Below are 26,511 nucleotides of genomic sequence, written 5' to 3'. Positions count from 1 at the left end.
ATGCAAGTTAGAACGATAGTGAAAAACAAAACAAATTTATCGTTTTATTATGCACTGAGTGTTTGAAGGTGTATTTTAAAGCTGTGATCTTAATAGGTTGATTTCTGCGTGTATATGCCGTTTGCAATGTAATCTAATTAAATGTATATGTTTTAATTTAGTGTTGAATAATCATTAATAAAGCTTGAAGGAGACTAACAATAGCAGTCGAAAAATATAAATATCATCATGTTAAAAATATGTTTTTCTTACATATATAAATATGTGATTAAAATACTATAGAACTATCTTCTATTGTATTCGGGACCACTTGTGGCTCAATAAAAAGTCTGTTGCCTTACAACGCTAAAAATCGAGTTCCATTGTGTAAGTTTGCGTTTAACAACAAACAACTATAATATTCGAGATTTTTTAACCGCGTTGCATACTATAGCCTGAGATCACTTCACTGATTGATAATACAATTTAGTGCTTGGAGATGGACCAAAGCTAAAACTTGAAAACAAATCATGCTATATTACACATGCACCCAACTGAGGAAGAGATGAGGTAAAAACTAAATATAACTCGGCATTGAAACAATGTAGTACTCAATAATTACAATTTATATATTTGAACATTTTGTTGCACAAAATTTCCCTTCTTCATTTGATGGGATTTGTTTAGGCACGCACCTGGCTGAAGAGAAAATTAATAACAATTTAAATATAATGTAATAAACAAAGTGTGATTAAACTAGCTGACCACATTTATAATACTATACGGTATACCCAGTATCAGCACTCCAGTGTTAGGCCTGTTGATGACATCAAGACCGAACCCTGTACTGTAGAACAATGGCGATAGTAGGTGGTAAGTCTATTACATTAATTTTGTATATTAGTAAAATTTAATTTTTTTTGCCATAATTTCAGCATGTTAGATTAATGTATGTTTTCCCCAATGAAAAACTAAAATTCTAGATTTTTCAAATTATTTCAAGAGATAACATTAACAATAAGTAAGTAACAGTCTGTTTTGGTTCAATTAATGATTTTATTAAATAATACTGTTGAATAGTAGTACTATTAGTATTACTACTAGTAGTGTGTAGTGCTAGTAGTAGTAACGCTCAGTAACAGTCACTATTACCAAGAGTTACTACTGCCAGTACTGGTACCTAAGCACCACTCTACTCCAAATTGCCTATACTTGATTGAAACACTTTTTATTATATTGAACTCTACTTTCTTAAAATCAAATGCAAAATAGTGATCCAATGAAACGTTAAAGTATTGTAACTATTAGTTGTATACACTGAAGCCTATATTAGTTAATAACTGTTCCATTATATTTGCAAAAACACTCTATGACATAAAAGTAAAATTGCTTTAATTCAAAACATAACTGAAGTCATAATGCCTATGTTTTTTATATCTAACTTTTGTTCTGTTTTATTACCTTCAGGTTTTTTATGAAACCATCATCATAGTTTAAGGAATTCAAAACTTCTAACAATCTAAAAACCTCACTCATGCCTCCCTGAGCCTGTTTCCTCTGTAGCAAAAACATATAAGTAATAATAGTGTCAGAAGGCTCGTTAGGATATGTACAGTTAGATCTCAGAAAGTAAAATAAATAATGTTGGCTGACATATGTTAAGTCCTTCAGTGTAATTTGTTTAAATCGGGCAAAAACAGTGTCATACCCAATGTTATAATTATGTCGGGCACAGACAGTAGAATTTAATCTTAAACTTGATCCTGTTACTTTATCTCTTCTTTCAAATAACACTTTTCTATTACTAGGTGCGTTATTCCAAATGCTTACCCCAAGTTTGAGCTTTAGATTAAAAAATGATAAAATTTTGAAGGACCACAAGGGGCTCATTGTAGCTGTCTCATTAACTTCATCAAATACCCATCTTCCTGTGTCTAGCCTTGATTTTTTTTAAGTAATCGTCAAGCCTTTTCTTTAACTTTCCCAATCTTTTGTCTACCATGTCTGCAAGCAATCCAATCCAAAGGCCAACTGCCCTGTTAGAAAAATAAAATTGCCTAATTTGCAGACAACTTCTATCCTGCAAATTTTTAAATCCATGACCCCTCATCTATCACTTACCATTAAACATGAAAAATATGATGCATTAATCCCATATGTTTTCTTCATAATTTTAAATACTTCAGTCAATTCAGATTCTCTTTAACAATTCTTTTCTCAAGAAAATAATTTGAAGGACCTACACCTGTCTTCACATCGCAGCCTTTTCATCCCACAAAATAAAACTAATCAGGGATCTGCAGAAAGAACTTATAACTTCCTTTGACTTACATTTAATACAGAGTCGGCAAGTTGGTGAACTGACCATTTATTTTTTTGACTGTTAAAATAACCCAAAACCTGTATTAAATATTGTAAATAGCTGTGTATTAACAGAGGTTGATTAAGTTTTAGGCCTCAGAATCCTCCTCTGTCATAGCCAACATAATATAACAATATAACTTCATAATAATGGCATATTATTAAAATAAAGGTATAGAGCAAGTGCTATTTGCAGCATTTGCTCTGTTGTTGTAAGTGTGGTGACAAACCATAGACCTTTTTTCTTGTTTTCATGTAATTTATATTAGATTAAGTGAAATTCAGTATATGCATTTAAAATGAAAAAATAATAAATTAAATAGATGACGTTGACTGGCCAAGTGACGGTTTGTTTGGGGGGGGGGGGTAGTCAAATGCCCATCCTGTTTCAATATTCCTGTAGAAACAACCCAAAATTATATTTTCTTTTCCACTGGCAACAGCATACTGCCTGGAAAGTGTAAGAGACAGGTCAACCAAAACAGTAAAAAAAAACAATTTCCAGAGCCTGAATTTCAGGCTACTCAAATTGTGTATGTCTATTTAATATGCATGTCTTCATGAACTGTCTTGTGTGTAAGATGATGTGTATTTAACACAGGATATAACAGTTTATGTAGATGTTCTGTTTCAGTATCATAATATTTTATAAAGGTGTTTGAAAGGTTCAAAGGAACTACTATGGATGATCTTAGGGTTGGGTTACCTTACAGGGTTAATCTACTTTGTCTTGACAAAAGAAGGTTGAGAGGTTAATCCTATTGAAACTTACAAGATTATCTGAAAAATTGGTAGGACAGAAGCCTCTGATTTCTTTGTTCTATTTTCAAAAGATAATTGGGTGAGAAAACTCAAGTTTAAGATTTGGATTCTTAAGACAGGCTAGGCTGTAGTTAAGACAGTTAAAAATTATTTTTTTTAATAGGGTGATTGACTTACAGAATGAATTTGTGTTGGCATTAGCAGGGACCAGCACTTTGTGAGAAACCAGTTATGTACTGTTTGTTATTTCAGATGCGAGAAAGAGTTTGCTAATAATTATCCATACATTCCACTCATGATCATACATAAATCACATAACCACCTACTATTCACCTTATGAGCAATATTCTCTCTTCAAAGGCCTAACACTATGATGCCATAACTCGACATTCAGCCATGTGACCATGACTGACATTGAGCTTAATTCTGTATAACATGCATTGTTGATTTGTTCTTTATAAAGAGATATACAAAGGACTGTAAATACAATACATCTATATTTGCTGAGCTGGAAAAGTAATAGAAGTAAAGGCAGCTGTCCATGTAACATTGTGTTGGATTTACCATGTAATTTATAAATTCCTTTTAATAACAGTATTAATAAAGAGTCTATAATAGTTTGTAATATACAGTTATAAAACTCTGCTATCTCCACTCATTATGTATATGTGTTGTACAGTCTACATGAATTGTCATGTATTATGTATATGTATAAATAAACTTGTGTAATATTTTTATTGTGTTAAGCTGATTGATGTCTTAGTGTCCTGTGCACTTGAGGATCAACTTAATTTATAGGCAATTAAGAGGGAAATCTATGATTTCATGAAACATAAAGGGTTGGTTTAAATTTTGTTTTTTCAATGGTGGGTGAGAAAGGAAGACCTAGAAGGACCAATTTGTTCCTTGTTTATAGTAGGTTATATGATTTTAAAATCCTTTTTGGAGCTATGGCAGCATACATAAAAATAGCTAATGTTCTTAAAGTGATCTACATATAAAACTTATTGTCTTGACTTCCTTGTGTTGAATGTCTACATGTAAACTAATAAATTCCTAATATGGTAATAGGCATTATAAACCAGAAAATGCTTGGTGTAATTTGATTTTTCTGTATTATTTATTTTTATATTTTAACTCTAGTTATAGAAAGTGATTGTTTCCTTGCTTTAGATTTTTGATTTTAATTTCAATCGTTAGGCCTGTGTCTGTTCTTAAATTTTATGAGTTCTTCTTATTTTTCTTCATTAGTTTAAAACTTATAAATGAGCTTTCTATTTGAATTGATTAGTTTTTCAATAAGGGTTAAGGAATTTGATATTGTGTTTGAATGGTTATATTCCAGTTGACACTGTATACATAACTTTCAGTAAGCCTTTAGCAAGGTGATGCAGAAGGGATTTATTAGGTAGTTGGAATTAATTAAAGAATAAAAATAGAAACAATATTGGCATGATGCTATTATAAAACAAATGGTTGTGATATTTTAATGTTTCTAGCTGAGGGAATGCAAATACTTTCATACCCTGAGGTGTCTTTTTTTTTTTTTACATTTTTGTCATCGTTTTTTCCAGCAATTTTGGATAGCTTCTTGGTCCATGTTAATTGAAAATTTACTAATAATTAATGATTCTAAAGTATTTGAAAGAGCTGATACTACTTATAATGTTTTTATTATTCAGAATGATCTGTACAGTTTTTGTGACTTTCAGATGAAGGAAACTAAGATTCACTGTTTAGAAATGTAAAATATTGCAATTAAAGCATGAAAAATTAAAAATGTTTTCCTACTTATGTAAGAGTATTGTTAGTACTGGTATTGTAGAAAATTACGAGAATTTAGGTATATGATTCTTTTTAAAGATTCAAGCTTTCACTAAGTATTTAGTTGTGGCTGAAAGAGTTAATAAAGTACTTAGATTTATTTATAGAAGTTTTTATTAACCACCAGGATTTGTAGAATTATACACAGAGTTTTTTCTATGTTAAAATACATTTTATTTGCGAGCTTTCAGCCCTCTTACTGGAAACTTCATTGGACAACAATGTAAGGAGTGATATAAACTTGTTTAACTTTGGAACACTGCTTTAAAATAGGTATCCAGGCAACATTTGTAATAATAACTGACATCTGGTATTAAAGTTATTAATCATATAGAATTATGATGAGTATGGAAGATAAATTGATTGTTTCAGTATAATAAACATAAGGAAAATACAATTATAGGTGTTATATATAGAGAAATAAATATAAAGGAATTTTTCATACTTCATTTTTCATAAAGGTTTAATTTTACAATCTAAATAATGACAACTAATATGTTTTATGTCTTTCTTAAGTGGAGTCCTTGCAGTATTGAGCAGTTGTAGTACGTTGTTTTGATTAATACTCACTGTCTTGTGCTTGGATGGTAATAGGTTTTAATTTTTCTCCATTTGGTATTTTCTTCTCTATCTATTATGTGGTTGTTTTCCTGAACGTGAAATGCTATAGCTGATGTTTTTATAGTAGAGTTCTTAATATATCTTTGGTGTTCTTTGAGCCTTACCTGTAATGAGCATTGTATTTCCCCAAAGTGTTGTTTATTACACTCACACTGAGTGCTATAGACCACTTGTTTGTGAAAAGACTTGGAAATGGATATTTTATCTTCATTTAGGAAGGCCTCAGAAAGCTATGGTGATGTTAAATTTATTCATTATCAAAAGAAGTGTATCTTCTAGACCTGGTATATAAGGAAGAAATGTATTTTTGATGTTGTCATGCTTGTCAGGTTGTGGTTCATTACTAGTTGAGACAAGTGAACCATATAACACATGTTGAATGATTTTATTTGGATAACTGTTGTTCCTGAAAATCTTAAGTTGTTTACGTTCTTCATCTAGGTAAAACGAGGAGCATGTACTTGTAGCTCTAGATTTTGTTGTCTTAATAATTCAAGTTTCGAAAGCTGTTGTATGGCGTGAACAAAAATTTAGATATGTCTTCTTCTGATAAATGGTAGTGGTTAACTTTTCTAAACTCATGCCCTTGTGAACCAGAATATCGATGAATAGAAGAGTGTTATTGGCTTCAAGTTCTATGGAAAATTGTATGCTGTCAAATTGGCTGTTCAGATGAGCATGAAAGAGTTCTTCCATTTCATGGGTCAATAAAACAACAACAACATATTGTCAACATATCTTACCCATATACGAGGTTGATGAAAATATGGTGTTAAAATGGTATGTTGAATATTTCTGCTATATAGGTGATAAATGTGAACCCATTGAAGTGCTGTCTAATATATTGTAAAATTGGCCATTCCAATGGAAGTAATTTTCATCAAGACAGATGTCCAGCAAGATCATGATGCTTAGAATGCTGATTGATGTTCTTGTTGGAAGTAAGATGTCATCATTTAATTGTTTGTGTATTAACATTTGTATTCTAATGTAGAGAAAAGTTTGTGTACAGTTCTACATATTAATTTACCTATGTTATGAATCTTAAAAAAACAACCACTAGGGTTGTTGCAAGAGATGAAGTGGAGGGGGGAGACATTTGTTGAATAAAGACCATTGCATAATTAGGTTTGAGATTTTGTTATATATTGAGATAAAAAAGAACAAAACTTAATTAACTAATTTTCATAAAGCCATTTTTGAGGCCATGATATTTGTCATCAGCAAATTGGAATAATGAGTTAAAAGGTGATGTGGGAGAAATTTGTGAAGATTTTAAAAGGATTTTTTTTTGTCAAAAGCAAGCAAAATGTGAAAAAGGTAATTGGGTCCTTAAAGGGTGTTGATGGCAAGGTTGTCTTTCAAAATTATAAGATGGTAAAGTTTTAAAGTATTTTCTTCTGTTTTTATAAGAGAAGATATTATCAATATTCCTGACTCTGGACAGTTATATGGAAAGTATTTAAATTAACCTGAATAATGTAGATATTAGTCTCTTGGTGATAAGTAGAAAGATGGAGAGATTATGAATAAATAAACCGTCGACCAGAGAATTTTTTTTCAGGATTATAAAGGAGGTCAAACGTTAGGTATGGAAGCCTTTGTCTTTCATTTTTGGTAGGTCACTAGACAATGAATTGCTAATATTATTCCTATGGAATATGCTGTGGAAAATGTAAGCCAGTTAGTTTTTGCTTTTGTAGTGGGAGAAATTTCAAAGTATTAGAAAACAAGCATTACAATATATGTGATACCTTTAATAAAAAGTCAGTATGGATTTACCAAAGGGAATCTTGCATTATTAATCAGTTAATTTTTTATTGAGGAAGTTACTTGTTATCTGGATGATGGAAAAGGTGTGGATATGGTGTTTTTAAATTTTCTAAAAGCTTGGTAAGGTACAGCACAGAAGATTAGCAAAGAAAATCATTTCATAAATGCTACTTACCCATCCACAAGACTGATAGCTATTACATTGTGCCACTGTCCAAAACAATTGTACACATGCACCAAGCTTTGAATGAAACCCCTACATGTATTAACATCTACTGCACTCGGCTATAATGCAGTCATCATTAGACTATAGCCCTCCTCAGGGGTCATTGTGCTAGGCCTTTGCTTTTTCTTATTTACATTAATGGTATTGTTAGGTGCATAATTACTAACTTAGTAAAGTTTGCTGATGACATTAAACTGTTTGGTATTTCTAATTGTACTGAGGATGCTGAGATATTACAAAATGACTTGGCTCATTTGGTAAGATGGACAAATATTTGATGAATGATGTTTAATTACAGTACATGGATGGAAATGGAGTTGGGTTACCATAGTTTAGATCACATTTAATATAGATGAGAACCTACTAAATAGCATAACTGGAGGAAGGATCTTGGTTGGTGGTGAATAAGTCATTCAAGCTATTGAGGCAGTGCTCTATTTCTAGTAGTAAAGCTATTCAAATTTTTGGCTGTATTCATAGACATACTAATTACAAGACAGGAGAGGTGATTGTATAAAAACCCTTATTGAGGCTGACTTGGTAAACTGTACAGTAATGTTCTCCCTATCTAAGAAAATATGTTAACTTATTGGAAGGGGTTCAGTGGAGTGCTACTAGGATAATTCTGAAGATAGAAGGGTTACTTTATAGGATATATTAAGATCACTTATTTTCCCTTGAGAGTATAAGGGTAAGAGGTGATCATATTGAATTTTACAAAATTATCCACTTTAAGGACAGTAGTATAATTGGTAATATTTCCCACTGCAAAGACAATTCATACTTTCTGGTATTCCTGTGGCAGAAATAACTATTGGTAATCAGCTATTTATTCAAAATTAATACAGTTTTATTATTTAAACTAGGAGAAACGTCTGTTTATGCTGGTAATTAGTATTCATACCTCATTCTAAAAAGTATGTTTTCTGGGAAGTATTGCACAAGAAAAGTGTTGGGATTGTGCTCTTTTGTTATATGCAAATCAAAATAATTCAATGTATAGAGCTCAGAATTTTCATGATGTAAACTGTAATGTTTTTATTTATTAAAAGTGTTATCCTTCGTTGAAAAAACAATTTTTTTTAAAAACTCCAGTTTTTTTCATAATACATTTAAAAATAACATCAATACAGATATAATAAAATTATCACATACTGTCCTAGTGAATGTTGTGTTCTTGTTGTGAGGAGAATACTATTATTTAAAATTGTGTTCTGTTATAAAGAAATTGTTGTTGCACGTACCTATATATTTCTAATTGTCTTAATCTTGAATACTCAAAGTGCGAAATATTTTTAGATTTTTCTTTGTGGTGCCATTCAATAGATGGCGTCACATTCCATAAGGTTCAATCATCACTTCTGGCATTGAGATTTTATATTTCAACACAACAGATGGCACCATTGTATTTGGTATTTTGGTCACATAGATAGATACATAGATGGCCACACCATTGCTTCATTATATTAAGATGTTGATAGTTATAACGTTTTATTAATATGAATAGCTAGAGTATGTAGCACTTTATAAAAGTGACAAAACATTTGAGCTGTTAATGTTTACAATAGTAAGATGTTAAACTAAGTACAGTAGTAATTAAATTATTTTACAAAATAATAACATTTTACTCTTTAACTTCAGTTTTTTAATATAACCAAGTTAATTTAAGGTATACTTGTGTTTATACTAAATACACACTGATTAAAAACTTGAATATTGACATTAACTTTGAAAAAAATAGTATTTTTTTTACGTGACGTAACAAGCTGTTTATGTGGACAGAAATATAATTTTAATTTTTGTTTGGTTTTGTTCTTTTCCATATACTTCTTGGATGTGTGTTCATACATTTACTCTTTGATCTGAAATTCTCTGACCAAAACTGTTAGATTGTGTGTAAGATAAATTAATGTTCCATCCCTCTAATAAGTAAATCTGTTGCAATTAATAAGAAACAAACTGAAGGACAGCACAGTTACTAGAAGATGATAGAAGACTTACTATAATGACAGTGTGGACAATCTGTTTGAGTCATCATTCCCAAACTAACTGTTTGGCCTTTAGATTCATTGTTTTTGTACCGAAGTGTAATAGTTTGAATAGTTAAAAATTGTATTACTAGAAATTGTTAGTGGGTTACCCTCTAGCTCAGTTGGTAAAACACTTGCTAGTAAAACATTTTTTAACAACTAGTAAACTACTACAAAATCATGTCAGATGGTGCTTCTTTCCTGTAATATCATACTTTTATTTATTTTTTTACTTTCCGTAAGTTGGATACTACATTGACTTTTTCACGTGCATGTAGGATCCAGAATACTTGTGCCCACTACAAGTTCATTAAGGAGTCAAAGTTTTACTTTTCCTTGTAGAAGAAGTAGATAACTTATTTTCTAAGTGTTTTTCATTGCCATTGAAAATGTGGATATGATTCTTTCTTGATATATCTAATTCCATTACAGTTATCAATTTAGAAAAAAGCTCCAAAAGCCTGACTGTTTTCTCAAACCTTGTTCAGTTGATATTGTTGTCTAGGATCCAAAATTTGACCACTCTCCTAGGTATGCATGGTATTTTTGGAGATTGCTAAAGCCTAGAGGGTAATTCTCATTTGGAACAGAATTGCAATGCAAAGCACCATGAAGCTCCATTGTGTTTTTACTGACAGTTTCAAAGAGACTCTAGGTTCTTTTTTCTTCAGGATGTCAGTGAACAGCATATTGAGAAGATGAGTATCCAGCACACGTTTACAGTATTTTTACATTGTGTCTTTATTGCAAAGCATGTCTTCATCTTTGAGATATGAAGGATAAAACTGTAGATTGTACCCAGAATATTTCTCCTAAAATAACTACCATGCATTCTTGGTGGCATTGTCTGTTCCATCCCCCAAAGAACCTTCTAACACCATTTTCTTCCATGATTTGGATATTTTTTCAGTCATGTTTATCTATAGTTGTGCTGATACACAACTGGTGCTAGTATAATAATTACAAATATTACAACTAGTTTATTCTGTAGATTGCTGTATCACACTATATTCCAAGTTTGCATGCTTTTGGCACTTTCTTCTCTACATTAAAACCAATTATTTTGAATACTGTGTTTACTATAGAGATTGACAATTGATACCGAGCATATGTACTGGAAGGAAGCTAATCAGTATAGGCTTTTGGTTACCTTCGCTGATGCCACTGCTACACATATTGTTCTTCCTAGCAACTCCAAAGCATGTCATTTTTGTGCTCTGCTATCATAAAGACCATAAATCTTCATTAAGTTGCAATAATCAGGAATTAATAATGCAGTCTTACTATGTAATGATGAGACAGTAAGAAACCCTGACAAATTAGAATCTTCAAAAGGTTTTTTATCAGACGCATACGTGTAGGGCATATATAGTAAGCACTCTTTTTCTTGTTACAATGGCACTGAGGGCATACATTTTTTCACTTTTTTTTGTAATACAGTGGAAGTCTCCAATTTGTGGTTACTTGATTGGTAGAAAATGCTTTATAACCCTACTTTGATTTATGTCATTGAACTCTTAAACTGCAGTACTGACTCCACTTCTTTTATAACTAGAGGCAAAACAGCACAAAGAAATTTTGGAATGTGCTAGACAATTCCTTTAAGTCTAGTTTTGATTACCAAAATGATCTAGAACGATCTCAGCTGTCCACTACTGATGGACTGAATTTTGATACCATCTAGTGAATGCAGTATAAGCTATTTATAAAAGTCTTAAGTTTTTCCATACTATAGAGTAGTAGTGTGCACGTAATATGCTTATCTATGGTGACTGGTAAGTTTTATGTAATTGATTGCTTGATATTGATGCTACTTGTAAGTGATTCATAGTAATAGATTCCTACTCTGTAAAAACAACAAAATAATAACTTGTATTTATGTAACTGTAGTTTCCAAAATCTTAAATATTTTTTCTTTTATTATCATTATGGGTAAGAAGCATTTGGAAGTATTTTAATTATTGAAAATTTCCCAACTATCTGAAACCCTTAATTAAAAGTTTGTTTTGAAGCCTCCATCAGCTTTATTGAAATTTTTGGTTATATCTTATCTTTATGCTCTTGAATTTGTTCCAAATTATTACTTTCCTTCATTTCAGTGAAATCTAAGATTCGTCCTTTACAACCACTAACAATGTACACAGGTAACTCCTTTTCATTACTTAAAAAACACAAAACATTAGTTGAAGATACATTACGTAAAACAATTGAAAGTTGTGATACTACAGTTATGATACGGCAAAAGCACTATTACAAAATATAATGTCAGTCATCTATCTCAGCTCGGGCCAGGTGGTTAGGGAGCTCGACTCACAATCTGCGGGTCTTGGGTTCGAATCTCCATCCCACCAAACATGCTCGCCCTTTCAGCCGTGGGAGCATGATAATGTGACAGTCAATCCCACTATTCATTGGTAAAAGAGTAGCCCAAAAGTTGGCAGTGGATGCTGATGATTAGCTGCCTTCCCTCTAGTCTTACACTGTTAAATTAGGGACGGCTAGTGCAGATAGCCCTCGTGTAGCTTTACGTGAAATTCAGAACAAACAAACAAACTATCTCAGCTCATTGTTATGCAGATCAGGCTTTTTGTGATCAGATGTGATTTGAAAATGGTTGGTCATTAAGCTTATGCAATTTATAGTTTTCTCACACAGTCTTGTCTCAATTGTCACTTACAAAGGAGTAACATAATTTAAGGAGCTCCAGTTTTTTAACCATGGTTAGACTTCAAAGAAGACATTTGAATACTCATTGCACGAATGAAAGTTGGCCAATTACAGCAGGTTGTTGCAAGTTCACTACAGGTGTCTAAAAATGTCATTGGCAGAATGTGGAAATGCTTCAAGTCAATAATAGCTACTTGTATACCTGAACAAGCAGACCTTCATCTATAATACAAGCTAAAGTATTGTATGTTCCAGCTTCTTTTTTTTCTATCAGTATATGTTAGTCTTTTTTTTATGTTATTGACATAATAAAACTTTGTGTTAGGGAAATCTTGATTATAACACAAGTTACTGATATTTTGGACTTTTCTATTCTATAGAATTTATTTGTAAAATGTTGTGTGTATTAAACATATCCTGTACAGTTTATTTTATTTTTGTTTTCCTTAATTTGTTAAAGCTTCATAGTATGTATACGAGTAAACTGATATCAGGTGGTATGTTTTGAATTAATTATTTGTCTTTTTAAGCTTACATTATTTTATAACTTGACCACTGATAGTTCTGTTGTATCTCTATAAATTAGAATATCAGTAATGCTCTTATAACTTATTTTTTCCAAAATAATATTTGAGACTTTTTTTTAAATCTTATATTATCATTTTTATGTGTATGAAATCTTCTCTTTTCCAAAAATGATATTGGCTAGGCCATAATAAAAATAATTTTCTCAGATTAAAGCTTATGCATGTTTTCACTTGATAACAATGACCATAGAAATAGTAATAAAATTTTTTCCCATGTTCAGTATGGAGTAGATTCATATTATTGTGGTTGTACTTATCAGTTTCTTTACATATGATTGGGCTGAAATGTTTAAAAAGAGTTGGAAAGTTTCAATGTAGTCAGATTTTGTTGTTTTTTTTGTGTTGTTGCTTGTTTGATTAGGCTTAGTCAAAGACAAAGTTATGAAAATGCTACATTAATGACATTTCTAAAATACTATGAAAAATTGAAGCATAGTTCATTTGCTCAAGTTAAGTAGTACTTTGTGCTATCTACAGTTGTAAAGATTAACAGCTTTATAAGCACAAGTTAAGTAATAAAGAACAAACACAAATTTACAAGATATGAAGATGATTACCTCGACTAGTTTCAAGACACAGTATACCCTTGAAAATGACAAACATGGCACGTCAAAACTAGTTGGGATAATCATCTTCATATTTTGTGAATTTGTGTTTGTTTTTCATTACTGAATGTTCTTAGAAAGCTGTTAATCTTTACAGCATTTGTTAATTTGCCTGTTTCTTGTCTTTCTTTACATGTCAGTGTGAATTGGTTCTCAGCTGTGATGGATTTTAAGACTTGATAAGTGATAAGTTTATAGAAAGCTAATTTAGCATTCCCTTTGTGGAAAAAAGAAAATAATTTATTTTAAGTGAAGTAGAACCAAATGATAATTTGTGCATATATTTTTCCTCCCATAATCCCCATATAACTGATGTATTTCATAGGTTTGTATATAATGTATATGTGTAAAACTAAGCTTAAACAGGTCAATGAAACATTGAAGTTAAATCATAAATGATAACATATTTATTCAATTGTTTAACTGGCAATGACTTGGATTCTAGGTTGATTTGATATCAATTCACATCAAGAGCAGAAAGCAGTAAAGTGATACTTACATAACATGTAAATAATAATTCTGATCATGAATTTTTATCTGTATTGTATGTGCAGGACAACATTTCTGCAACATAACATATTTTAAAATATTTAACTAATAAGTGATACTACATTTCTTGTATATACATTTGTTTTATTAAGAAGAAAATGGCCCATCTTATTTTAGCAGTAATTGTGTATACAGTAACTACAAATCTATGAAAGTATCATTAGTTATAAATAAAATTCAAATTAAAGTGAATTATCTTGTTTGTCTTTCTTCACGTTATTAATAAATAATTGTCCTTCTAACTCTTTGTAATAAAGTTAGGATAGTTGAGCTAAGTTAACATCATGTATGGGCTTGAAACAGTATTTTCCTCATGTAATTTATCAGATAAAAAGATGAACAAACCGGTACTTTAGGCTCCTATGATGTACTTAGGTGGCTTCTGACAGTTGTGTTCTCATGTATGTTACATTGTTTAGTTTCATATAATCCGATATTGGTTACTTTTGTTGGTCTGTTTAAAACGTTTGTGATAACTTGATATGATTCGTGATTTATATTTAGTAATTTATAATATATTTTCACATTCATGAAGTATTACGATTTTATGATTCTAGATTTAATCCAAAGATGGCGCGGAAGTGTGTCTATATTTAGGAACTTGGTTTATTACATCTCATGAAAATTGTGAAATCATAAATTACAGTGCAATATTTGTATTAACTTTATTTTCTTATATATATATTTGTAAATCAGTGGAATTTCAATACCTTTATTCGATCTTATCCCTTGGGTTATCGAAATTCTTTAAGTACTTATGTAAGTTTTTGAAGTTTTTGCACATATCTTAAACCCATTAGGATGTTGCTTCATTTAAACTGCTCATTTTAATTAAATGCACGAGACGTAAGCATATGGAATGAATAACATAATACGAAAAAGACCACTGAACTTTTCTCAAAGAATTTATTCTACCTATATATTTATATATAATATCCACGTTACTTATTCTTTTTTAACCTCCACCCCCGCAATGCAAGGTTGATTGAAATTGTTTCCTGATATATGTATTAAACACCATATTTCAGTTAATATTAAGGTATTTTGATAACAACGCCTACAGTTTTTAAATACTACTGCAACAACAGGCTGTTGATTTAATCTGTCCCTTCATGTGGGTGGGCAGGGCGTTGCTTAGTGATTAACATGACGTACTGTGGGCAGGGGGTTCCGTGGTTTACATATGCGCTTTGGGATCGTAGGTGCGTTATAGAAGTCTGATCAGAGTTGGCATCACGTGTACCATGCTCTAAATAAAACAAACCATTGTGGTGTCGTAAAATACCGGTCAGTGTATTTAGATACGCTTTTTCCCACATTCCTTAAACAAAAGTCAAACAGTTAGTGCCTTTATTGAAATTACACGTTGACCTGTGGTGGCCCGAAATACATTTGAAAGCAGTTTTTGTATGGTAATACTTGAGCAAATAATGATTTCAAATACTATTATTTTTACTGGAGTATTGAATTAAATCATGTAGGTCATATTAACACATCTGAGATTTTGACCGTTACCAAACATTTATTTCCCTTGTCGGCAATTCTAAAATTTCTCAGACTCCCCCCACCCCCACCCCCCCACCCCAACTGCGGAGTGGGCATACTTCCCGCCGCTTATTTGTGTTCATGTTTTCATAAAAAATGGATGCGGAAGCTTTGCATTATAGCACTGATGTGTTGTCCACAAACCAGGACCGACGGTAGCTTAACTGGCGCTCGTGGCAGATATTAAGGCTGTGTCCCTACTTACACTAGAACCCCAGAAATTTTGGTGCTCTAGACAGCCGCTTATGTTGCTTATCTTAAACGCCGAGCCTGCCGAAAACGTTTCTGTTAATTGATTATTTAATTTTTTTATTGTTGAATAGTAGGAAAACACAAATCACAATTATAAGTTCGATATTTTCTTGACAGTGTAACCACACGTAAAGTGTTAATTTTGAACATTTTAAAATATTTTGTGAATTATATGAGAATAATTTGGCTCATGAACTACAACATGACAAGTTTAAATCAGCAATATATTCGATCACAATAAGCAATGGTTAGTCAGCTAGATACAGAATACTTCCCGCATGACTATTTTATACGTTCTCTAGTTCAGGGTGGCCACAAATCTTGAATGGTTTTGGAAAATTGTGGATTTTTTGCCGTATCTTTATTCAGTCTCAGACCTGCACGTGCACATAAACCCCACACTGTTTAATTTTATCCATCATTAGTGTATTTTAACATAATTTTGGCCAATCATTACATCTATTCTGATTTTAATTAATGTTAAGTTAAATGTTCTTTTATAAATAAATTTGCAACATTTGCCATTAGTGTGTGTATTTTAACATAATTTTGGCCAATCATTAAATCTATTCTGATTTTAATTAATGTTAAGTTAAATATTCGTTTATAAATAAATTTGCAACATTTGCCTACCATCGATCGAATTGCAATGACTATTTGAAAATCTTTTTCTATATTCTAAAATATATATGTTCTGAAATTTTATTATCTTTCAAAACCAAATTGCATGTTAAAATGGCGTTAGTTTGATAACATTATGAGGAAAAGTTTAAAAACATGTGTCGTACTTGTATGTGTATGTAAATTTCGAAAATGTGGAATTTTGCCTGCAAAATCAGGGTAATATATTTGGAATGAAAGTAGTGCCCCGAGTTAATTGGGAATTCAGAATATCACGAGCATAATTTTCTGGCTTTCAGTAACATAAGCCTCCCCAGTGGCACAGCGGTATGTCTGCGGACTTACAACGCTAGAAACCGGGTTTCGATACCCGTGGTGGGCAGAGCACAGATAGCCCTTTGTGTAGCTTTGTGCTTAACTTCAAACAAACAAAGAAACAGTAACATAAAAAATGTGTCATGAAAATAACTAAGAAGCTCGATGTCTTCGTCTATCTTATCTGTGTTTACACAAACCACTGGGCATAATCGGTAAAAGATTATTCTAAACAGGTGGCATTTCAGGTAAACTTGATGTTTCCACTACTTTCTTTAGTTTATTATTTCTCTGTACGTATGTCGACTACTGTGACTTTATTTTGAAGTAGTAAAATACTAATAATTTTAGTCGGAAGGCGTATGGAAATATTACCTGTCGTCTTTCTTTTTTTTTTTATGACGGAAAATAGCACAATGGAATATTTTAAGTAAAATATTTAAGTAATAACTATAGGGGAAATTTGTTTGTTTGTTTGTTTGTAGTTAAGAACAAAGCTGCACAATGGGCTATCTGTGCTCTGCTCACCACGGGTATCGAAACTCGGTTTCTAGCGTTGTAAGTCCGCAGACATACCGCTGTGCCACTGGGAGGTTAAACTGTGCTTTAACTGCAGGGCTTACTTAGTGTTGCAATAATGATACTTAAGTATAAACATGTTTTTTCTATTATTGAAATAGTTTTGTTACTAATTGCAAGTACAATTTTGTTTAATATCACAATACGTATAATTTATAAGTACTAAATGGTGAAGTAACGCAAGTAAAATCTTCTATAGAACCTTTAGCTATCATTTACAAAATTGATTTTGACGCTGTAATTGTTATAAAATTAGTGTAGTGCCTATTAAAACAATTTTACGCACTCACCAAAACAGGAAAAAAAAAGTTTAACATTACAGGTTCTGGTTAGCTTTCGGTGAGATTGAAAGTAGAAAATGGCTTGTTATAGTAAATGATTCCGTGAATTGAGTTATTTTGAGAAATATATTAGTATAACAGCATATATTGACTAGTACATTACCTGTACTTTAAAACAGTTCTTTCGATAAATCTGGAAACGCTAATTGGTTGGGAGGTGCGTGTTTCAGTCATCCTGGAGCCAGACAAGTAATTCCAACTGGCATCCCACTAGTGTTGTAGCCCTCTCGTATGTCGATTGGCTGTCATGCTCGTGTCCTCTCGCGTAGGCTCCACGCTTGTGAGAGGAGAATTTACGCACGTTCGATGACTTGAGTATACTAGTCTGTACCATGTCGTGTTCTTGAACAGTGCTTCTTCATGAACTTATCCCTTAACTTTACGCTTGTTGTTTCTCTGTGCAAGATAAGATTCAACGTGTTGAGACGCTTTAGTCTACACGACGAGCTGTGTTCAAAGCAAATAGTGGAAACTTAGCATCACACTTACGAGGATTCCAAGGTGACAAGTTAATACTTAGAGCATTATTATTTTTTGTCAAACTAGGTAGTTGTTGGTTTTCATTCAAGTGTGAATTAATAAAAAAAATCTGTTATGTTGGTTTGTTTAATACAGATCTTTAGAATGGGGGAGGCTAGAATACTAGAAATTAGAATACATTTATAAAAGGCTTGATGCCATATTCTCAAGTCTTAAGGTATACTGGTAGTAGTAATAAAGTATATTATCTTTCTGTATACTATTTCTAATAGGTGTATGTTATATTGTCTTGTTTGTGCAAACAATTCAGTTCAATTGGTTGGTTAAAAAAATATAGTAAGGTGCCTGTTGAACCTTAATTTATTTCATATGTTTTTGCTCTTCTAATTGCATCATTCAATAATGTGTTTTTGTTTTGTCTTTTATCCATATATTAATTTTTTCTTAGCATTATTGTGTTGTGCTAAATATTCAGTTGTGGAAAGGTTTAATGTAAAACAAACTTCTGTTGTGTGTTTATTGTATGTAATAGTATGCCCATACTTTGCTTACTGGAGGCCTTTTGAAGTAGGTAGTGATTTAGTTACTGTGGCATTTCCAAGTAATACTAGGAATTTATAAACCAGATTTAAGGACCTAGCAATTAACATTTTCTGGAATCACTTAAATATAAAAACTGTGTATCTTACTTTGAGTAATTTTATAATATTATCATTGTTTTTCTGCTTTGTTGATGTTAGAGTTTGGTAAAAGTCTGTAAAATCTGAGAGAAGCAACCAAAGTTTCTTTCTTTATTGTCACACTTTACTGACAGGACAAAAGACCATAGTCTACAGAACTTATCTAACTTAGCTTTAGTCATATCAGGATATGGTTTAGCTTCATGAGCTAAAATGTCTATCAAAAACAAATTAACTTTAGGAAGCTTTCTTCTTACAAACAGTTACCCTTCAAATAAAACAACACATTAAGCATAGCTAAGAATTAAAATGAAGTTGAGAGAATAAGACAATACTATTTTGTTCCCTCAAATTACTTTGTGGCTTTCTCCAAAATGCTAAAAGCAAAATGAAATTGTGATAAAGCTGATGAGAAATGAGAGACAACCTTTTTCTTGTGATCTCAGATTCTGGTGGGAAATGAGAGAGAACCTTTCTCTTGTGGTCTCAGATTCTGATGAGAAATGAGAGAGAACCTTTCTCTTGTGGTCTCAGATTCTGGTGAGAAATGAGAGAGAACTTTTCTCTTGTGGTCTCAGATTCTGGTGGGAAATGAGAGAGAACCTTTCTCTTGTGGTCTCAGATTCTGATGGGAAATGAGAGAGAACCTTTCTCTTGTGGTCTCAGATTCTGGTGGGAAATGAGAGACAACCTTTTTCTTGTGATCTCAGATTCTGGTGGGAAATGAGAGAGAACCTTTCTCTTGTGGTCTCAGATTCTGGTGAGAAATGAGAGAGAACTTTTCTCTTGTGGTCTCAGATTCTGGTGAGAAATGAGAGAGAACTTTTCTCTTGTGGTCTCAGACTCAAAGCCACAGAAAGCTGTTAACTTATTTGTAGTGTGGAAATGCAAATCTTTCAGTATTTCATGCTTCTACATACAAGAAGGCTTTACAATATCCTAAAAATATAATTTGTTAATAGTGATTAAAGAGATCATTCTTTGTCTAGTTGCCGAGTGCAAAAACATTCCTCTTTATAGAAAAACTTTCACTAGATGATTGTATATTAACTATTATTTAACTAACTTTTAACATGGCAGTAGGTTTTACCTTTTGAATTAGAAGCATGTTGACAGCTAAGTAGTAATAATAATAATATATATATATCACTACAACACAAAATAAAAACCCTTTTAATCAAAGTAAAGATTATAATATTTGAATATTATAGTGAATACAGAGACACCAATAACCTCTTAAATATCATACAATATATAATAGTATAGTGTAATACTGAGTTACAACCATACTTAAGTCAACTCTTAATATAATACCACATGAAAACACCCAGCCATCTGTAATATCCTAAGTAATTCACAGTTAAACTGCCTACTGTGTAAACTGAGACTAGCCCATTTATCTAAAGTAGGTTTTTCCAGATGTAGTAATGGAAAACTTGTCACTATTAATATTAGCTTTCAAACTCTTTGATTCATGACTATTTATGGAACATTCGTTTAACTTCAAAGACCAGTAGTTCCCAAACTTTTTTGTTGGTGGACAACATTTTAATATTATAGTTTAACAAAAGAAATTAAATGCATAAAAATTACTATAATATTAATTAAGAACTGTATCTCTCACAAGTATGTAGTAGCAAATGGCATCAAAAAATGAAATGCTTTGTCTACAAGTTCTGGGTACTCTATAGTTATCTGGACCCAAGACTCTAATATTGATTTTCTTTTAAGCTCCAACTTTAGTGTTCTTTCAAAGAAAGCTCCAACAGTGTTCGTCTTTAGTTGCAAAACCAGCAGGCAGGTCATTATTTTATAATGCTTGAAATCTCCCCAGTAAAGAATACATTTACTGAAAAGCTGTATTAAGTAGTTTTTCACTTTTCTACCCAATTTCAGCATATTCTTCCTACATAGCTGAATTTTTTAAGACCTCAACTGTCAAAGTTACTTCATGATCAATAAACTCTTCCTTTCCATAATTATGAAATGATCCTACAGATCACCTGAAGAGAGCTCTTGGACTTCTGGTGATCTGTGTACCACAATTTGGGAGCATGTTATAGATCATGGTTTAACCTAAACATTGTGTGGTCTAATATTTTCAACACATTTTTTACAGAGCTCATGACAATTAGTGAACAAGTACATTGCTAATTCTTGATGGGAAGTTTCCTAATAATTTAAAAGTGAAACAATCCAAAGATGAAACTGTATTTTTCTTTACTAAGTAAATAACCTGGGTAGTTGGTGATTGATATCATGGAGCATTGTGTTTATAATATAACATGCTTATTTGTAGAGCTGGGTGATTAATCAATATAATTTATTACCTATGAGCTTTGATTAATTGAGATTAAAATTAAATTAATCACAAACACACAAATAATGAACTGATTAAAATTACTGTTTTCAGTTATTCCAACTATTCAAGGAATTGAAATATTGTTATTATTTCTTCTAATTATTTTCAATTAATTTGAGGTTGCTCAACTTAATCGATTAAGTCACGACTCGTGAAAGTAATCAGCTAATTAAAATTAGTACTTCTAATTACTACTATTTTTGATTATTCCAAGTCTCTTGTGAATAATTAAATAGTTTAATGTAATCATTTAATAAGCCTGACAATTAATCATTTAATAAATGCCATTATTTACCTAACTCTACGTGAAAATAATAATCGTCTATCATTCACCTTTGTCATTAGTTTGAGATCAATCACATTATAGACATTTATTTCAAGTATATTTGTACTTCAGATGAGTGATCTTCGGGTTAAAAGCATGTCATGAAAGTTTGAGTGAAGAAATCAAAGATATTGCCTTTTTCTCAAACTGTAATATGCACACCTGTTTCCAACTTACATTTTTAATGATGTAGCTACAAAACTTTGGACTTTTTATTGTTCATTTGTGTTAACGTCATCATACAGAAATTTTTAGAAGACTCAATGAGTTATTCCTAGTTAAAGCTATTCTTACACATTTTTGGCAGTGCCTAGTCCTTAAACACTGTATTAATATTCATTTTTATGATATATGCAGCTTCAATACAGACCAACTCAAATACTTTCAGTCTTTCTTGTCTCAGTGGAATTCTTTTGTAATTCTTGATCTTTTTCACTTTGATGCAGGATATCTCTGCATTAGCAGCAGTCATTGGCAGCATGAGAAATAGCGATAAAGCAATAGACACATTGGCAATACTTGATACGATATGTGAATATCAATAAATAGCAAGATCCATGATTGAAATGTCCTGATCTGACACTGAAAGAGACTAGCTGCATGCTGAATGATGATGATTGATAGTTCGTTTCAGTATTGGTATGAGTTATTTCTGTGGCCTTCACTAGTTGTTTTTGACAAGAGTTACAGCTTATTTTTGGTTTCATTGAACTGGTGTCAGTTTTAAGTTTCTCTGTATCATTTTGAAGATGGTATTTGGCTTTCATGAGGTCTGTTTCTTTAGTTTTGAAAATCTTAGAAACTTAATATACCACTTCAAATATCTTTTCAGAATCACAAATAAGGTCAGTTTTTTTTCACATGAATTACTTTGTCGCATTCATCCTTCTTAGTTTTCAAGAACGATTTTAGTAGAGGCTTTTATGGTCTACTTTACACATAACCAGCTCACCATGTGGAATCCGTCTTCTTTATAGTGCTTCTGATTTGTTCATAAGTAATGTTAACATTGAACACTTATTAACAGGTAATGAGGGCAACACATGATCTGTTGCCTGAAATAACCCTTCAGTAATTGTTTTATTCTATCCTTCCTCTTTTTGTTTTCAGTTTTGCTACAGTCTGATTAATTAGTGTTATCACATAGTATATTTAGCCTACATCCTTGAACCTGCATATAAATCTAAAAGTTTAACATTTCATTGAAGGTTTTGATCTCATTTTAAGAATCAGTTATGACATGCAATAACTACTTGGATTTTGAATTTAGATCACTTCAATGTAATGCTTTGATATTTGTATTTAGAGTTATACTTTCATAGTATATTTAGATAATACATACACAGTAAGAAAATTTAGAGTTTGTTGGGCAAGTTCTTTATGTGTTTTTCTAATTAAGCTTGAAAATGTTAATATAAACTGAGCTTTCACATACCAAAAAGAAAAGGTTGTAGGATCAAATGTATCTGATGTAGAATTAGCATTGAAACAGCTAGGAAAGAGCTAGTGAAGTTCATATTGTATACCAATTAAATAAAGACTAAACATATAACACTTTATCATTGAAAATTGATAATATTTTCAAAAGTTTTGTTCCCCAAATTCAACATGCTTATTGTATGGCTAAATGTGTTGAAAACTGTATTATGATTAATTAGTGTTTTTATTTTTTAATTAAATGTTAAATGTACATAGGAAGAGAAATAAATGGTCTTATAGTTTTATTGTTTGTTTTTTCCAAAAATTATTAGTGTAAACTTAATTAATGCTTATACAGGATAATTATTGTATCAAAAAACTATCTTTATTTTCTGTTTGAGGTTCATGTTGCTTTCATGAATGTCTATAAAACAATCTGAGCTACGAGGTATGTCTGGAAATTTGTAGAAATATAAAACATTGGGAGAAGCACTAGTCAGAAGCTGTCTTATCAGCAATTTGCATCTTCTCCAAAAAATGTAGATATAATAGAGATACCACTGTTGTTTTGCCAAAAGTGATTCCTTTTCTTGTAAGTTTTATAACAACAATTGTTTTTGTAAACAGTGAGAAAAGTTTTTTCATTACATGGTTTTGAAGTGACATATTCATTCTTGTCATCAAGCAAAGTGAGAATGAAACATTGAGTCCAGAGCTGGTTCATATTTCACTCAAGATAGGCATCTACAGCTTAGGGAAATAGTTTGTTTTCAGGTATTTTCACAAAGCTATTGAATGGCAATCTGAGCTACCCCATTTCTGATTTTACAATGAAAGAGTAAAGGGAAGACAGCTAGTCGAGAGCACCCACTGCCAGCTCTTGGGCTACTTTTGTCAGACCAAATAATGGTATTTTTACCATCATCACCATGCTCACCCCTGCTCTTTCTCTACTCCGTTAAAAAGAAAAAAAAACACTGAGATTTTGTATACCTATCAAATAACTTTAACATGTTGAGATTGTTTCTTATCTAGGATTAAAATTTTCAGATTCTGAAAAATATGCCTCTATAATTTAAATAATATAGAAAAAAAGACCTTAAAAAACTCAAGCATCTGTTCTAAAACACAATCTTTTTAATTAATCGTTTTTGTTTGCCTCATTCCTTATAGTTATCCATAATATCTTTCAAGAACTACTGGTATGGATCTCAACACTAGTAAAAGGATGATATTTTGAAAAGAAAAAAATCGGGAAAAAATTCTGTACCAAAGTCCCACATTATATTTTCAACTGCCCCTACTGGCACAGCAGTAAATCTGTGGACTTATAACTCTAGAAACCAGGTTTTGATACCGTGGTGGATACAACACAGCTAGCTCATTGTTCAGCTTTGTGCTTAGCTTCAAAGAAACGAAATGTATTCTCCCTAAGATTTAGCGTGGTGGGCTAGGACAGTTGAACTTTAGAGATTCCGTTTCTCATCTAACTTTTAATAAGGTTGAGAACATTTTAACAGTCTTTAAATTACATAAAACTTCCATAATATTCATGGCGAAGATGAAGACACCCGCGTAGGAGGTTTAAACTCTATTACACATTATCCCGTTAATGGTCTGTTAATGACTGTCTCTAGAATTATCACTGGCTCAACTTACATTTCCTTGCTGATACTACGACACAGAGTTACTAGTATTTATCAGAAGCAACATTTACAGAGGAAACGTTTCTTTAAAAAAAAATGCTGAAGCAGTTGTATTGGGAGAATTGAAACCTAGCTTTCAATCGTAGTAGATACATCGTAGCTCACCTTGTTCAAAATAATCCATCACAACCGTTTGAGACTTAAGACTAAAGACTTGAAACACTATCCAAGAATCAAGAATTTACAGCTTTGATCTTCGAAAGTTAAATAAGCCAGATTTCACAATAATCCACGAGAAAAGTATTTATATTTTTGATACTTGCGAAACTGGACTTTACGTGATTTTGAAGTCAAATGTTACTCTTAAGATGGATTATTACAAAATTTATTAAAATTAATATGAATGGTGTGAAAGACAATGGCCAAGAAAAATTTTTTCATTTTAGTGACATATTTTCGTTTCGAGTTATATGGGGGAATATCCCAGAATAGTGTATATGAGCTGGGATTCACCAATAACTATCTCCAAATCCTGACACTATACTATACAGGCGACAACTATTGGGTATAAAATATGTTTATAAAAGACATTTTTTGGTATTTTGAATCTGTGTGTTATTAAGAGTTAAGTTAAGTTTGTTTGTTTTTAGATTGGAAAAATTATTTATTTAGATTCTAAAGATATGGGACACAAGGAAGCAAAGGTCCCTCTCACAACATCTGCTTTGTCGTTGGAAAAAAACAACAAAAAAAAATGTATTAAATATAGCTATGCTTCCCCCATCTAATGATCGTCGTGCATTAATGGGTAAACAGAATTTCCATTGTTGCTAACAGCTGGATCCGGTCATGTCAAAGTGCATGGTCAGCAGCATGTCGCACTTAAATTTGTTGTCGCATTACGAAAATAACAGTGAATCTCATTATTCGGTTCAAAGAGTAACACAAAGCCCTTGTGGCGGCAGGCTCTGCTTGATGACGGCCTTTCCTCTGACCAATATTAGAAACAGCTATACTGAATACTGGAGATCTATGACCCGAGGGTGGAGCCCACGCGCTCTTGAGATGCAGTTCAGGCTGATCATTCGTTATTGACTATCTAGTGAAACACTGGCAAGGGGCCTGGGGAAATCAGTAGTTAAAGCGGCTAAGGACAGCAAAGCTGTAATAACTTTTGAAAAAAAACTTTCCTAATATTGCACAACTGGTTATATAATATATCTTTTTAATCAGGCATGGTTAGGACGCTCAACTCGAATTCTGCGGGTATTAGAATCGAAACCCGTTGTCGAAGACGATTCACCTCTCAGCCGTGGAGGCGTTATAATCATGCGGCCAACTCCACTAATCTTCGTTAAATAGTAGCCCGTGAGTTGACGGTGTTGACTAGCTGCACGAAATAACAAACAAAGAAACTTATTTCATTTCTAAGATTTTCCGGCTGGTAATTCCTTTATCAGAAGTGTCATCTTAAATGAATCTTATGTCCAATTTTACTCTTCACAGAAGTCTTGTTTCTAGTTCGTAATGAAATCAGTCTTAACGAATTCGTTTCGTTATCGAATTTACAGACCTTCAAATAAATTATACAAATCTTATTAAGTTGTAATCGAATTGAATATCTTTCTTTTTTTTTTTCTCGGCCAATGATTTGGTAATGAAATTGAAAGACATTAGAGAAAGTCACAGACAATTGCTTTCTGGTTTGATTAAACGTAGATTTAATTCGTGAAATTCAGATGATGTCACATGTTGTTTATGACATCAAACTCAATTGGTCTGATTTTATTTATAAATCTGCCCGACATGGCCAGGTGGTTAGGGCGCTCGACTCGCAATCTGAGTGTCGCGGGTTCGAATCCCCGTCCCACCAAACATGCTTGCCCTTTCACCCGTGGGGGCGTTATAATGTGACGGTCAATCCCACTATTCGTTGGTAAAAGAGTAGCCCAAGAGTTGGCT

General features: G+C 32.0%; 1 protein-coding gene across 5 annotated transcripts in view; it reads left to right on the top strand.

The window, feature by feature from the left end:
• The first annotated feature begins 344 nt into the window (after positions 1 to 344).
• The window catches only part of LOC106457993 (bifunctional heparan sulfate N-deacetylase/N-sulfotransferase-like), a 90,013-nt gene continuing 63,846 nt past the window's right edge, over positions 345 to 26,511 (top strand). For 3 of the 5 annotated variants that reach the window (XM_022384300.1, XM_013917444.2, XM_022384294.1), the window contains exon 1: positions 345 to 852. The gene's annotated coding sequence lies outside the window, so the exon portion shown is untranslated. Of the gene's footprint in view, positions 853 to 17,993; positions 18,139 to 26,511 lie in introns of those variants that run through there. The other 2 variants (XM_022384298.1, XM_022384303.1) reach the window with 2 other exon arrangements.

The sequence above is a fragment of the Limulus polyphemus genome, unplaced genomic scaffold (assembly GCF_000517525.1).
Source record: "Limulus polyphemus unplaced genomic scaffold, Limulus_polyphemus-2.1.2 Scaffold20, whole genome shotgun sequence".
Classification (NCBI taxonomy): domain Eukaryota; kingdom Metazoa; phylum Arthropoda; class Merostomata; order Xiphosura; family Limulidae; genus Limulus; species Limulus polyphemus.
The sequence above is the reverse complement of the archived record's forward strand: the minus strand, read 5'-3'. Positions and strand labels throughout refer to the sequence as shown.